Here is a 15,599-nt window from a genome sequence, read left to right on the forward strand (position 1 = left end):
GCTAAAATGAGCAAATCAGTGAACTCTAGAAACTAGCGAGGATGTGGAGAAACGAGCACCTTCCGACACTGTTGGTGGGAATGTAAACTGGTGCAACCCCTCTGGAAAACAGTGTGGGGGTTCCTCAAAAAATTAAAAAAAGAACTCCCCTATGACCCAGCAATAGCACTGCTAGGAATTTACCCAAGGGATATAGGAATGCTGATGCATAGGAGCACATGTACCCCAATGTTCATAGCAGCACTCTCAACAATAGCCAAAACATCAAAAGAGCCTAAGTGTCCATCAACGGACGAATGGATCAAGAAGATGTGGTTTATCGATACCATGGAATACTACATGGCAATGAGAAAGAATGAAATCTGGCCACGTGTAGCAACATGGATGGAACTTGAGGGTGTTATGCTGAGCGAAATAGTCAGGCAGAGGACAGATACCATATATTTGCACGTATAGGAGGATTAGGAGGAACTTAACGGAGGACCGTGGGGGAGGAGAAGGGGGAAAATAGTGGGGGAGAGGGAGAGAGGCAAACCATGAGAGACTCTTGAATGCTGAGAACAAACTGAGGACTGATGGGTGTGGGGGGGAGGGGGGAGATGGGCATGGAGGAGGGCACTTGTGGGGATGAGCACTGGGTGTTATATGGAAACCAACTTGACAACAAACTATTTGTTAAGAAAAAAAAAGTACAAGCTTCCATTATGAAACAAATAAGTCACAGAGATGAAAGTACAGTACAGGGAATATAGGCAGTAACAGTGTAATAACGTATGGTGATGGACAGTAACTACACTTATTGTGGTGAGCTATTTAAGTACTATATAGAACTGTGGAATGTACTGTATGACCATTTTACTTCAAGTAAAAATAAAGTGCATGATTAAAAATTTTCATCTATGACTCATTATTGGCCATTCTGCAATATCCACCAGAGAGGTCACAGCCTCAGCTAAACATTTAGGCTCACATGACTACCATGGGCCATATTTGGCACTAGTTTGTTCAGAAGGCCACTGGATAGAAAAAACAGCTTGCTAGCCAAGTGAGTAACTGACACTGTTCTTCAGTGGAAGTCTTCAAAATATAGCTGAAGTCAAGAGATCTACATAGGTTGTACAGAAACCACATTGGCTGAAATGTCTTCCCACAAGGGCCAGAGTCTCTATGAACAACTTTATGAGCATAGCACTCAGGGTTCCCCAAAGAGCTTCCCCAATTATGAGAATTATCACATTCAGGGACGTTCAGATACAGCTTTCTATCTGATTTACAATTCTCCCAGTCTGGATGCAATTGAACTTTCAGGGTCATTTTTACTGTATATCTCTAGGCCAGTGATTTTCAGACGCAATTTGGTACCAGGGGAAGTCTGACAATTCTGGAGACAGTTTTGGTTATCACAACTGCGGGCTCTTATCAGCATCCAGTCAGAGAAGCCCATCCTACAATGTACAAGACAGTGCTCAATAACAAAGAATTATCCAGCCCCAAATGTCAGTGATTCCGGGGTAAAGAAATCCCTGTTATAAAAAAGATATAGTGACTAAGAATGCATACTTTGGAGTCATACTGATTGAAGGTTAAATAGTAGCTGTACTAGTTAACTACATGTATGAAATTAAGCAACGTAGTTAACCAAAACTTGAGTTTTCTCAACTGTAACAAGGATATAACAAAACCAATCTGACTGAATTATAGTGGTTAAAAGAACTCTCATCCACTTCCTGGAAGATAATAAACACTCAATACCCAATCTGTTAAGAGTTTTTATCATAATTGTATTTTGTTTTGTCAAATGATTTTCTGCATCCACTGAAATGATAGTATGATTTTGATCCTTCATTTTCTCAATGTGGTGTATCACACTGACTGATTTACAGACATATTTGCAAATCATACATCTGTTAGATTCATATTCAAAATATATCAGGAATTCATACAACTTTATAACAAAAAAATCTGACTTAAAAATAGGCAGAAGGAGAGGAGGCAAGATGGCAGAGAAGTAGGGAGCTAGGTACATTTTGCTCACCTGCCTCTCTCAAACACAGAAGGCCTGAAACCATAGGACAATGAACCACAGGAGTCTGGGGGGAAAAGAGACAGAGTCCGCTGAGAGGACAGCATCATAGGTGTATGACTGAGAACTGGGGAAGATTAAAATGGGCCAAGACCTGGAGACACGGAGAGGAGGGAGTCTCCTCCATGGAGAGCCATTGGAGAGGCAAGGGGAAGAGAAAGAGTGGATGAAGCTGCTCACAAAACTGTACCTGGAGAAGACAAAAACCTTGGCCTGGGATGGAGAGATATCCTACCATCCCATCTCTAACCACAGGGCGTTCAGAGAGTGATCCCCATTTCTAGCTATGCCGCTTTCTTTGGGCTGGGTGCCTCGGTCCCAGGCCGCACCAAGAGAAACTGCTTCCCTACTCTCCTGGCTCCATCCCTGGCTGGGAAGCAGCCTGGCCTGAGGTATTACATTTCAGATGGTATCAGTAAAGCACGCAGATTAAGATCTGGAAACAAGGTGGGGCTTCGGTCACAGAACATGGCCCACCTTGGCTATGCCAGGAGCACAGGGAGATCGGACCCAAAAGAGTGATTTATAACAACTGTTTTGAGAAGGGGTTGGGGTGCCACCAGTTTCCTCCCCACAACCACCAAGTCGGGGACTCAGGGAGCTGCCTGTGGGGACCCAGAGTGGAGGTAAGACCTGCCTACATCAAACCACACCCATCTGCTCTGGAGAGCTGCTTTTTTATTTACTGGAGCCTGAGGCAAGACTAACATTGATGCATTGCCTTGATTAACTCTAGATCAATTCTTTCTATCAGATAGATTTCCCCTTATCTCATTCTTATCCCTCCCATCCTCTGGATTGGTCATTGGTCAATGACCTCTGGTCATTGGTTTACTTAAATAGTCACATTTAATCCATTCTCTAGATGCATATTCTACACTTCCATCTTTACCTTCCTTTCTCTCTCTCTGGAATAATCAGACTATATAGTTTCTTTGGGTAACATTATCTTCATTTCGCTGTCCTCGCCTCCTACCATAGTCTCCTCTTTCTCTCTCTGAATTAAGCCTCTTAGTCTCTCTGCCTGGTCACTGTCCAATTTCACTTTTTCACTGCCCTGTCATTTCTCTCTTTGTATATGCTCTTCAATCAGCACTGCATACACCCTGCTTGTTATCTGTAGCTGGGAATTCTGGTTTTATGCTTTTAGACTGTCTTTTGTCTTTTAGGGTTTTTTTTCTTTTTTCTTTTTCCCTTTCAGTTTGCTTGTTTGTTGGATTTGTCTGTGCATTTGCGTGCCTTTGTTTCCTGTGTGCTTGTCTTGTCTATTCTCCCTTTCAGGGCTACCTCAAGAAACAAGCCGGGGCGCCTGGGTGGCTTAGTCAGTTAAGCGTCCGACATTCGCTTAGGTCATGATCTCGCGGTTTGTGGGTTCGAGCCCTGCGTCGGGCTCTGTGCTGACTGCCAGCTCAGAGCCTGGAGCCTGTTTCAGTCTGTGACTCCCTCTCTCTCTGACTCTCCCCTGCTCATGCTGTCTCTCTTTCTCTCCCCTAGAAATAAATAAAACATTTAAAAAAAAAAAAAAGAAAAAAGAAACAAGCCAAAGTACACATGGTGGAGAGTCCCAAATATCACTATGAGTAGGGAAATAAAATAACTAAAGCCACAACAAGAGAGACCAAAAGACACCATTAAAAGAACACTTCCTGAATGGACAGCCCCTGGAAAGTCAATGAGCCTTCTTTAATATAGCAGTACTTAGGGCGCCTGGGTGACTCAGTCAGTTGAGCATCTGACTTCAGCTCAGGTCATGATCTCACAGCTTGTGGGTTCGAGCCCCGCATCGGGCACTGTGCTGACAGCTAGCTCAGAGCCTAGAACCTGTTTCAGATTCTGTATCTCTCTCTCACTCTGACCCTCCCCTGCTCATGCTGTCTCTCTCTCTCTGTCTTTTATAAATAAATTAAAAATATATATATTAAAAGTATATATATAGTAGTACTTGCATGTGCAGAGCACATAACAAGCTTTTAAAACTGACAAGAGAAAGAAAGCTAGCTAAAATGGCGAAACAGAAGAACTCTCCTCTACAGAAACTCCAAGAAGTGACAGTTAAAGAACTGTTCAGAACAGATATAAGCAACATAAATGAACAAGAATTTAGAACAACAGTCATAAAATTAATCGCTGGCCTTGAAAAAAGCATGGAAGACATCAGAGAAGTTATTGCTACAAAGACCTTAAAAATAGTTGTGAAGAATTAAAAAATGATATAAATGAGGTGCAAAATAAAATGGAGGCATCCAATTCACGGACTGAAAAGTCAGAGAGGAGAATAGGAGAATTAGAGGACATAATTATAGAAAAAGAGGAAGCTGAGAAAGAGAGATATAAACTGATCCAAGAGCACGAAAGGAGAATTCGAGAACTAAGTGATACAATCAAATGGAACAATATCCACTTCACAGGAATTCCAGAAGAGGAAGAGAGAGGGAAAGGTGCTGAAGGAATCCTTGAACAAATTATAGCTGAGAACTTCCCCAATCTGGGGAAGGAAATAAACATTGAAATCCAAGAGGCACAGAGAACTCCCATCAGACGTAACCTGAATCCATCTTCTGCATGACATATCATAGTGAAACTGGCAAAATATAAGGACAAAGAGAGAATTCTGAAAGCACTTGGAATAAAAAGGCCTTAACATACAAAGGGAGACCTATCAGGGTGGTTACCGACCTAACTGCTGAAAACTTGGCAAGCCAGAAAGGAATGACATGAAATCTTCAATGTGATAAACAGGAAAAATATTTAGGCAAGAATCTTTTATCTAGCAAGCCTGTCTTTCAGAATAGAAGGAGAGATAAAGGTCTTCCCAAATAAACAAAAATTGAAAGAATTCATCACCACGAAACCAGCACTACAAGAATCCTGAGAGGGACTCTCTGAGGGAAATGTTGAAAGGAACACAAGGTACCAGAGACACCACTATAAGCATGAAACCTACAGAGAACCCAATGACCCTAACCCCATATTTTTCAATAATAACACTGAAAATAGACTAAATGCTCCAATCAAAAGACACAGGGTAGCAGAATGGATTAAAAAAAAAATCCATCTATTTGCTGCCTACAAGAAACTCATTTTAGACCTCAGGACACCTTCAGACTGAAAATGAGAGGATGGAGAAATATCTATTATGCTACTGGTCAAAAGAAGTCAAAAGAAAGCTGGAGTAGCCATACTTATATCAGGCAAACTGGACTTTAAAGTAAAGGCAGTAACAAGGGATGAAGAAGGGCATTATATAATAATTACAGGGTCTATCCATCAGGAAGAGCTAATAATTATAAATATCTATGCACTAAATTCGGAAGCACCCAAATACATAAAACAATCACAAACAGAAACAATCTTATTGATAAGAATGTGCTAATAGCAGGGGACTTTAATACTCCACTTACAGCAATGGATAGATCAACTAGACACAAAATCACTAAAGAAACAATGGACTTAAATGACACATTAGACCAGATGGATTTCACAGTTATATTTAGAATTCTACATCCTGAGGCCATGGAATTCACTTTTTTCTCAAGTGCGCTTAGCACATATTCTAAAACAGATCACATACTGGGTCATAAAGCAGCCCTCAATAACTAAAAAAGAACTGAGATGATACCATGCACACTTTCAGATCACAATGCTATGAAACTTGAAATCAACCACAGGAAAAAGTCTGGAAAACCTCCAAAAACATGAAGGTTAAAGTACACCCTACTAAAGAACGAATGAGCCAGTCAGGCAATTAGAGAAGAAATTTAAAAATATACGGAAATAAATGAAAATGAAAATAAACAATCCATACTCTTTGGGATGTGGCAAAGGCAGTCTTAAGAGAAAAGTACATTACACTCCGGGCCTATTTCAGGAAACTACAAAAAGTGCAAATACAAAATCTAACAGCACACCTAAAGAAACTAGAAGCAGAGCAGCAAGAGCATCCCAAACCCAGAAGAAGAAGAGAAATAATAAAGATCAGGGCAGAAATAAACAATATAGAATCCAAAAAACAATTGAACAGATCAATGAAACCAAGAGCTGGTTTTTTGAAAAAACAAACAAAGTTGATAAAACTCTGACCAGGGTTCTCAAAAAGAAAAGAGAGAGCACCCAAATAGACAAAACCATGAATAGAAATGGATTTATTACTACCAATCCCTCAGAAATACAAGCAATTATCAGGGAATACTATGAAAAATTATATGCCACAAACTGGACAACCTAGAAGAAATGAACAAATTCCTAAACACACACTCACTACCAAAATTCACAAGGGAAGAGATAGAAAATCTGAACAGACCCATAACTAGTGAAGAAATTGAATCAGTTATCAAAAATCTTCCTACAAATAAGAGCCATGGGCCAAATGGCTTCCCTGAGGAATTCTACCAGACATTTAAATCAGAATTAATACCCATTCTTCTCAAGCTATTTCAAAAAATAGAAATCAAAGGAAAACTTCTGGACTCATTCTACAAAGCCAGCATCTCTTTGATTCCCAAACCAGACAGAGACCCAGCAATAAAAAAAGAGAACTACAGGCCAATAACCCTGATGTATATGGATGCAAATATCCTCAACAAGGTACTTGCAAATCAAATTCAACAGCACATAAAAAGAATTATCCAACACGATCAAGTGGGATTAATTCCTGAGTTACAGGGCTGGTTCAATATTCACAAATCAATCAGTGTGATATATCACATTCACAAAAGAAAAAAAAAACATATGATCCTGTTGATAGATGCAGAAAAAGCATTTGACAAAATACAGCGTCCTTTCATAATAAAGACCCTCGAGAAAGTCGGGATAGAAGGAACTTACTTAAACATCATGAAAGCCATCTATAAGAAGCCCTCAGCTAACATCATCCTCACTAAGGAAAAACTGAGAGTTTTCCCCCTGAAATCAGGAACATGACAATGATGTCCACTCACACCACTGTTGTTTAACATAGTGCTGAGAGTCCTAGCATCAGCCAGCAGACAACAAAAGGAAATAAAAGGCATCAGAATTGGCAAAGATGAAGTCAAACTTTCACTTTTCACGGATGACATGATATTCTACATGGAAAACTTTACAGACTCCACCAGAAGTTTACCTGAACTGATCCAAGAATTCAGCAAAGTTGCAGGGTACAAAATCAATGTACAGAAATCAGTTGCATTTTTATACACCAATAATGAAGCAACAGAAAGGGAAATCAAGAAACTGATCCCATTCAAAATTGCACCAAAAAAAAACACATGCAATATCTAGGAATAAACCTAACCAAAGATATAGGAGATCTGTATGATGAAAACTATAGAAAACTTATGAAGGAAACTGAAGAAGACACAACGAAATGGAAAAGCATCCCATGTTCATGGATTGGAAGAATAAATATTGTTAAAATGTCATTACTACCCAAACCAATCTACAGATTCAATGCAATCCCAATCAAAACTGCACCAGCATTCTTCTCAAAGGTAGGGCAAACTATCCTAAAATTTGTATGGAACCACAAAAGACCCCAAATAGCCAAAGTAATATTGAAGAATAAAACCAAAATGGGAGGCATCACAATCCCAGACTTTGGCCTCTACTACAAAGCTGTAGTCATCAAGACAGTATGGTATTGGCACAAAAACAGACACATAGACCAATAGAACAGAATAGAGAACTCAGAATTAGACCCACAAATGTATGGCCAAATAATCTTTGAAAAAAGCAGGGAAGAGTATCCAATGGGAAAAAGACAGCCTCTTTAACAGATGGTGCTGGGAGAATTGGACAGCAACGTGCAAAAGAATGAAACTAGATCATTTTCTTACACCATACACAAAAATAAACTGCAAATGGATAAAGTACCTGAATGTGTGACAGGAAACCACCAAAACCCTAGAGGAGAAAGCAGGAAACAACCTCCTCTCCTCAGCCGCTTCTGCACGGCAAATAATCCATAAAACTAACAGGTAACTGGCAGAATGGGAAAAGATAGTTGCAAATGTCATATCAGATATAGGGCTAGTATCCAAAATCTATAAGGAACTCACCAAACTCTACACCTGAAAAAACAAATATTCCAGTGAAGAAAGGGGCAGAAGACATGCACAGACACTTCTCCAAAGAAGACATCCAGATGGCCAACAGACACATGAAATGATGCTCAGCGTCCCTTATCAGGGAAATACAAATCAAAACCACACTGAGATACCACCTCACGCAGGTCAGAGTGGCTAAAATGAATAAATCAGGAGACTCTAGATGCTGGTGAGGATGTGGAGAAACAGGCACCCTCCTACACTGTTGGTGGGAATGTAAACTGGTGTAGCTGATCTGGAAAACAGTGTGAAGGTTCTTCAAAAAATTAACAATAGAACTCCCTATGAGCCAGCAATAGCACTACTAGGAATTTACCTAAGGGATACAGGAGTGCTGATGCATAGGGGCACTGCTGTTCATAGCAGTAGTTTCAACAATAGCCAAATCATGGAAAGAATCTAAATGTCTATCAACTGATGAATGGATCAAGATGTGGTTTATATATACAATGGAATACTACATGGCAATGAGAAAGAATGAAATCTGGCCATTTGTAGCAACGTGGATGGAACTCGAGGGTGTTATGCTGAGCAAAATAAGTCAGGCAGAGAAAGACAGATACCATATGTTTTCACTTATAAGTGGAACAGCAGAAACTTAATGGAGGGCCATGGGGGAGGACAAGGGGAAAAAACAGCTAGGGAGAGGGAGGGAGGCAAACCATGAGAGACTCTTGAATACTGAGAACAAACTGAGGGCTGATAGAGGTGGGGGAGATGGAAAAGGGGGTGATGGACACGGAGGAGGGCACTTGTCAGGATTAGCACTGGGTGTTACATCAAAACCAACTTGACAATAAACTGAAAAAAATATATATATATATATGCCAAAGACAAAATTTTTAGTACGTGAAAAAAAAAAATAAAAATTACAATCCTGTAATTAACCAAAAATATAAAAAATAGGCAGAAGATTTGAATATTTTTCCAGAGAAGTCTTTGAACATTTTATAAAGAAGACATACAGATGGCCAGCAGATACATGAAAAAATGCTCAACAGTCTTAATCATCTGGTATATGCAAATCGAAAGCAAACTGAGGTTCACTCCACACCTTTTGAAGGATTATTATCAAAAAGAAGACATTACAAGCGTTAGTGAGGATGTGAAGAAAAGGAAACTCGTACATTTCTGGTTTTCACCACTGCAGAAAACAGTATGGGCATTCCTTAAAAAATTTAAATATAACTATTGTATGATCCAGCAATTCCATTTCTCAGTATTTATCCAATGAAAACGAAAACACTAACTGGGAAAGATATATGCACTCTCATATTCATTGCAGCACTGTTTACAATAGCCAAGACATGAAAAAACCTTAAGTGTCCAGAGAGCAGCCAGCCCAATGTGAGGCCTGAACTCATGAACCGCAAGATCATGACCTGACCTGAAGTCACACACTCAACTGACTAAGCCACGATGCACCCCTCCATTGCATCTTAATGCAACCATGTAATAACCACTTGAAAAAAACCACAAAACACAGTAGATTTTCATATATACATGTGTATGTCTGCTTGTTAGCAGATCTTACAGACTGGCCAAAAGTTTGTTCACAGAAGTATTTCCTAACCTCATCTACTGGCAATGTCTACCTGAAAGATTATTCTACATTCAAATAAAGATTAGTATATGGAGAAAAAGAACAACATATGGAGGCCTATTATAAGAAAGTGCAGTAGAAGGAAAAATGCACAATGCTGAGAAAAGTCAAGGCATAAAAACATTTTAGAATACGTATTGACTTTCTGAAGAAAAAAATAGAAGAACGGAAATGAGTGGAATCTGGAGGACTGAAGAAGAAAATATACAATAGCACTGTACTCTATTTGATAAAGTTCTTTCCTATGAAGGTATAGGTTAACCATTCTGATACTGCTATGTATGTATATTGGAACTGAACAATAAGTAAATGTACTGCAGATCGTGAGAACAGGTTTCTTAATGTCTGAGTAGGAGTTTTCAGATAATTAAAGGAAAAAAGCTAGAATGGCTCAAGTGGTAATGAATTAGAGTTGGAGATATCAATATGAACTTGTGTGTAGCTTAATACAAGTAAAGGTGGTTACATACAGAAATATATATAGATATTTATATATACAGGGATTAGTATACACACATATATTTCCTAGCTCTGTCAGCTGAGTTGCCGTAGAAGCAAGGATATCCCAGGACCAACAACAACACTTGGCTCCCAGGTCTCAGTTTCTAATACCATACTTCAATAAAAGGAACCAGAGCTCCATGGAAAAATAACTAATTCTAAAAGCTGCTGAAAGAAATATGAAAGATGAGCCTGGAGCATCTCAAGTACTAGAAAGTAAGTAAGAGGTCAAAAACAAAAGCACACTTACTGGGGCACATCAAAAGCACACAGGAGTCAAGCAAAAGAGTTCCCAATGGCCAAAGCTGGAACAATATTAGTAATAAATAACCCAACTATAAAATTAATACCCAGAAGCTATACCGATATACACAACTGACTCAAACAATAAATAAATGGGGTGGAATAGACAAATCCCTATACAGAAGATTCCAAATAATTTGTGTAGATATTCAGTCCTCTAGGAGGTACAGCAGAACTCTCTCCCTTGAGTTTGGGCTCTGCATAGTGAATTCCTTACAAAAAAGTATATACAGGAAAAAGGAAAAAGAATAAATTTATATAGTAGAGAAACCTGAAAAAAAATACCTCACTAAAGTGATCAAAGATAACACCAATAATGACAGGTCACATTCATAGTATGTACCTTTGAAATGATGTGGTAGAAATAGCACTTTATCTCTGATTTTCTTTCTCCAAACCCATAACCCCAGTCTAATCATGAGAAGAATTCTTACAGACAAATTCTAATAGATGGGCTTCCTATAAAATACCTGACCAGTACTCCTCAAATCTGTAAAGGTCATTAAAAACAAGTCTCAGAAACTGCCACAGCCAAGAGGAGCCTCAGGAGATATGATAACTAAACGTAATGTGGCATCCTGGATGGGATCCTGGGTCAGAAGAAGGATATTAAGTAAAAATTAAAGAGGTCTGAATAAAATATGGACTTTAGTTAATATATCTATGTTATTTCATTGACTGTAAAAAATGTACCATATTAATTTGTTACTAATAGGGAAAACGGGTATGGGGTATATGGGAATTCTCTGTACTATATTCTCAAATTCAGTAAGCAAGGTTTTACTTTGAAAAGTCAACACCCACATTAAAAGCCTTAGTTCTCGGGGCACCTGGGTGGCTTAGACGGTTAAGCGGCCGACTTTCGCTTAGGTCATGATCTCGCGGTTCGTGGGTTCGAGCCCCGCGTCGGGCTCTGTGCTGACTGCCAGCTCAGAGCCTGGAGCCTGCTTCAGTCTGTGACTCCCTCTCTCTCTGACCCTCCCCTGCTCACGCTGTCTCTCTCTCTCTCCTAGAAATAAATAAAACATTAAAAAAAAAAATTTAAAAAAAAAAAAAAAAGCCTTAGTTCTCCTCAGATGTTTATTGAATTTATTTAGGAAAGAACTTTTTGTGGGAGTAAGGCACTGAAGCTGAAGTGCTTCTTTATATAAGTGGGAAGGGAAATGGGAAGTTGGGGAAATGACTGAAATAGATGTTACGCTTGATTCCTATGTTCTCTTTGATTCTCACTCCCACACTGTTGGAACTGCTTGTGAAACAAATAGGCAGTTTCCACCTCCACTGTGGTTACCTCATAGTACATTTTCAGTTGTGGCCTTTTCTACACTGTTTCTTAAAAACTGTTTCTCTCCACTCTCCATTCTGTAGAGATGTACTGACACCATTTATATGTTCCTTAGTATCCCCTTTATATGTCTGCCGGACACAGGGCAAAGTGGATCAACTGAAGGAAGAATATTTGAGACGCAACACAAGCCTTCTCTAAAGCTTAAGGAAAGCACGGGTTCATTAAAAAACAAAAGTTTCAAAGTGCTTAAGAGGGATCACGGACTCCCAGCAAAAGAATAAACTATAGGCCCAGATACTTTTTAAATTAACATAAAGGGAGGCCATCGAGGGCAGGGGAGGTGGGAAGTTCATAGGCAAAATGTTAAATATAAAACGAAACACCAAGGAAGCACAAAAATTAAAGAATTAAAGGTGGAAAGAATAACAAGGATATCCACTGTAATGCTAAATATACTAGGTAAAAATTTTCACTATATAAACACTCAAGAGACATCCAAAACAAAAAAACAGCAAAGTTACAAATAAAGGGATGATTAACAACATAACAAGAAAATGTAAACAACACACAGGGAAATGAGGAATTAAAAGCCCACAGGATGTCTGGGTGGCTCAGTTGGTTAAGCCTCTGATTTGGTTTCAGCTCAGAGCATGATTTCCCAGTTCATGAGTTCAAGCCCCCATCAGGTTCTGTGCCCATGGTGCAGAGCCTGCTTGGGATTCTCTATCTCTCTCCCTCTCTCTCTGCCCCTCCATGGAGCACTTGCGAGTGTGTGCTCTCTATCTCAAAATAAATAAATAAAAACTTAAAAAAATAAAAGCACAAATGTATTAAAGTAGAAAGGAAACTTTAAATGACTAAAGGTACAACTTATAATGAAATATGACTTATTAAATGTACCAAATAACATAACTGGAATATGTTTATGGCAAAATCCTCTGAAAACAAAAGATGAAATCAACAAGGACATAACAAACAAATCCTTAGCAGATAAGCTATATCCTTAAGAGATAAACTAAATCCTTAATCCTTAACAGATAAACTAAAATTAAGTAATAATAATATAGTAGATATGAAAAATGTGGTTTGTGTGATAGGATGTAGTTTCTATTTAAGCACTTACGAAAATGTTTGCAAAAGCTACTATGTAGCAGGCTACAAAAAAACTCCTCAATAAATAAAAAGTATCTACCAGTGAAGAGACTACATTTATTATCAGAATGAAAGCTAGAACTTAACACAGACAAAAAACATTCTCAACTAATTTGAAATTTAAACTTTGCTTCTAAAATACAACTCAAAGACAAAAACAGTGCACATCAAAATCTACAGAGCACAGCTCAAGCTCCACGTTAGACAATGTCAAAGCCTCACATGTACAATTAAACAAGAATGAGATAAATTAAGCATTCAACTCAAAGTTTGAAAAAGCAACAAAATATACTGGGAATTTATAGGTTAAATAAATTAATAAATAATTGGGTATCAATGACTATAGAGCTAGGAGGGCAGAGATGTTTAGGATGACATGCTTGCATTTAAGACTTCAAAAGGGAACAATCTGGGTGACAGAACGTCCAAGGTATGTATGACTGTGACTGCGAGAAGTTTAAGTGATCTGTAAGCGATGAATACGGGAATAAACAAAGCCAAGAACTGCTAAAGTTTAAACTCTAGAGTACTGAGCAGACGCCTTTCAGGACGATGGTGGCAGTCAGAATGAAGAGTTAACTGTGAGCCACTACCACTGGAAGGCAGGGTTCAGTAAGGCGCAGAGTTAAACAACCAGGTGACACCGGTTCAAAGGATTATATAGCACGGAAGAAAAATTGAACAGGTGCCAATTATGGAGGAAAAGCAGTATTTGTCGGTGAAGAGAGATGTTTTAAACCTCAGGTAGGGCAGCAGCTTGAGGTGAAGGAAACAGCTTTGGAGATTAGCGCAGAGGAACAGAAAGCAGTCTGCAAATGAACCATCTGAAATAAGAAAGATGCCTTCAAGTTTTACTTTTCAGAGGAGGAGCCAGGGAAGACTAAGAAAGAAGGCAAGTTGGAATGAAGTTTTCTCCATTTTCTTTTTCAGCCGATGGATCCAGTCACACTCGGTACTTCCATGAGGAATCAATACCAGTCATTCCCTAGCCCACTGATGAAGACACTTTCCCTAGGTCAAGCGCCTGCACATTGCCCCCGTTACAGACTGTAAGAGAGAGCTGCACTAAAAGCTGCTCGTGCCTACTATCCCACGCACCGACTTCCTTCCGCAGCCCACGCCTTCCCCGCCACCGGTGACCCCCTCCAGGTGGTCCCGCAGAGACTGCGGGAATCCGCGTAACTGTGCACAAGCCAACGCCCTCCAGCGGGATTCCCAACTCCGCGCACCCACATCCCCGTCGCCCGCTAACACCGGCGATACCTGTGGGCACGGCTCCCAGCCGGCGTTCTGTTCACTCACACCGAGGCGCCACTTCCAACAGGAGTCACAGAAGTCGCTGGCCTAGCGGGCTGACGGAGCCGGCATGGGTAATCACGCCAGAGCTAAGAAACCGTAACCACACCCGTCCGTTAAACGCCACCGCCGCCCGCCCTGGGTCTCCTAAAGGTCAACGCACGCCCTCAGCGCACGCAGGCGCACTAGCCCTGGAAGGAGCCCCCAGCAGCCCCCGCGGCCCCAGTCTGCAGAGTAGACTGGGGGCTTCTCCCAGTCCCGCCCCCTTCCTCAGGCCCCGCCCCGTCCGTAGACTTGCGTCCAACCCCAGGGCCATGAATGGATGGACGCGGACTTACTATGGGAGGGTGGAGGTGAGGGTGAAGCTCAGGGAGAAAGACGTTTCAAACATTCTTCACTTCCTCCATCCCATCCGGGAAAAGTTCCCAAAGTCTTCCTCACCTTCTCCGTACTACCCTAACCCCACTTGCGTGGAACCAAATAATGTGACAGAATTTCGAAAAGATAACAATGTGTATATAACATTATTTTCACTCATTTTATTGATTCACTCATTCATTCATTCTGTTTTGCAACCGAGTAAAAAGTCTTGTGGAAGTTCATGAGTTCAATTTCGGCTGAGTTGGGTATGAGATACTCTGTGACATCCAAAAAGAACTATCAAATAGGCACACCGGCCTAGGAGTCTGGAGACCTTAGAGGTGTCTGGGGCTAGAGGTGTCAAATTTGTGTCAGTTCTGGGTAGATGATAGTTGATACCAGGAGTGAGGATGACATTGTAGAAAGGGAGAACAAAAAAGAGAAAATACTAAAATGAAAGGGCCCAGGATTGAACCCCAAAGGAAGAACTCAAACTAGTAAATCAGAGAGAGCTCGGCAGAGAGGGAGCTTCACATCTAGACCACGAGTTGACCAAAATAAAACAAAAGGGGAATTAGAAATTTTTTGCCAAGCTCCTCTGTGCTCACTACTATCATAAGCAAATTATAAATATCATCTCACTCATCACCAAAACACTATAAGGTAGAGATTATCATTCCCCAATTTGTTGAAACTAAAATCTGGCAAAGCTAAGCTACAAGCTCAAATCATTTCATACTTGTATCACTGCTATTTACTCAATGTTTCAATACTTAGAGGGCCATTAGTAAGTTATGACAGAATTGTTGAATGACACTTTCCAAGATTGGAGGTATGGTGTGTGCTATGAATTGTTTGCAATGAGGTTGACCTTTAAAAAAGTCACATTAAATAGGTTAGGCAAAATCAAAATTTTAACTTGTAAGTATT

At 40.0% G+C, this 15,599-nt stretch overlaps 1 protein-coding gene across 2 annotated transcripts in view; it reads right to left on the reverse strand.

Moving 5' to 3' along the window:
* ZNF215 (zinc finger protein 215) overlaps positions 1–14,435 on the reverse strand; it is a 40,743-nt gene extending 26,308 nt beyond the window's left edge. Inside the window, exon 1 of one of the 2 annotated variants that reach the window (XM_039224074.1) lies at positions 14,316–14,435. The gene's annotated coding sequence lies outside the window, so the exon portion shown is untranslated. Of the gene's footprint in view, positions 1–14,276 lie in introns of both variants that reach the window. The other variant, XM_039224073.1, reaches the window with a different exon arrangement.
* Positions 14,436–15,599: the final 1,164 nt, after the last annotated feature.

Source organism: Hyaena hyaena, unplaced genomic scaffold (genome assembly GCF_003009895.1).
Source record: "Hyaena hyaena isolate Hyena2069 unplaced genomic scaffold, ASM300989v1 scaffold_1538, whole genome shotgun sequence".
Lineage (NCBI taxonomy): Eukaryota > Metazoa > Chordata > Mammalia > Carnivora > Hyaenidae > Hyaena > Hyaena hyaena.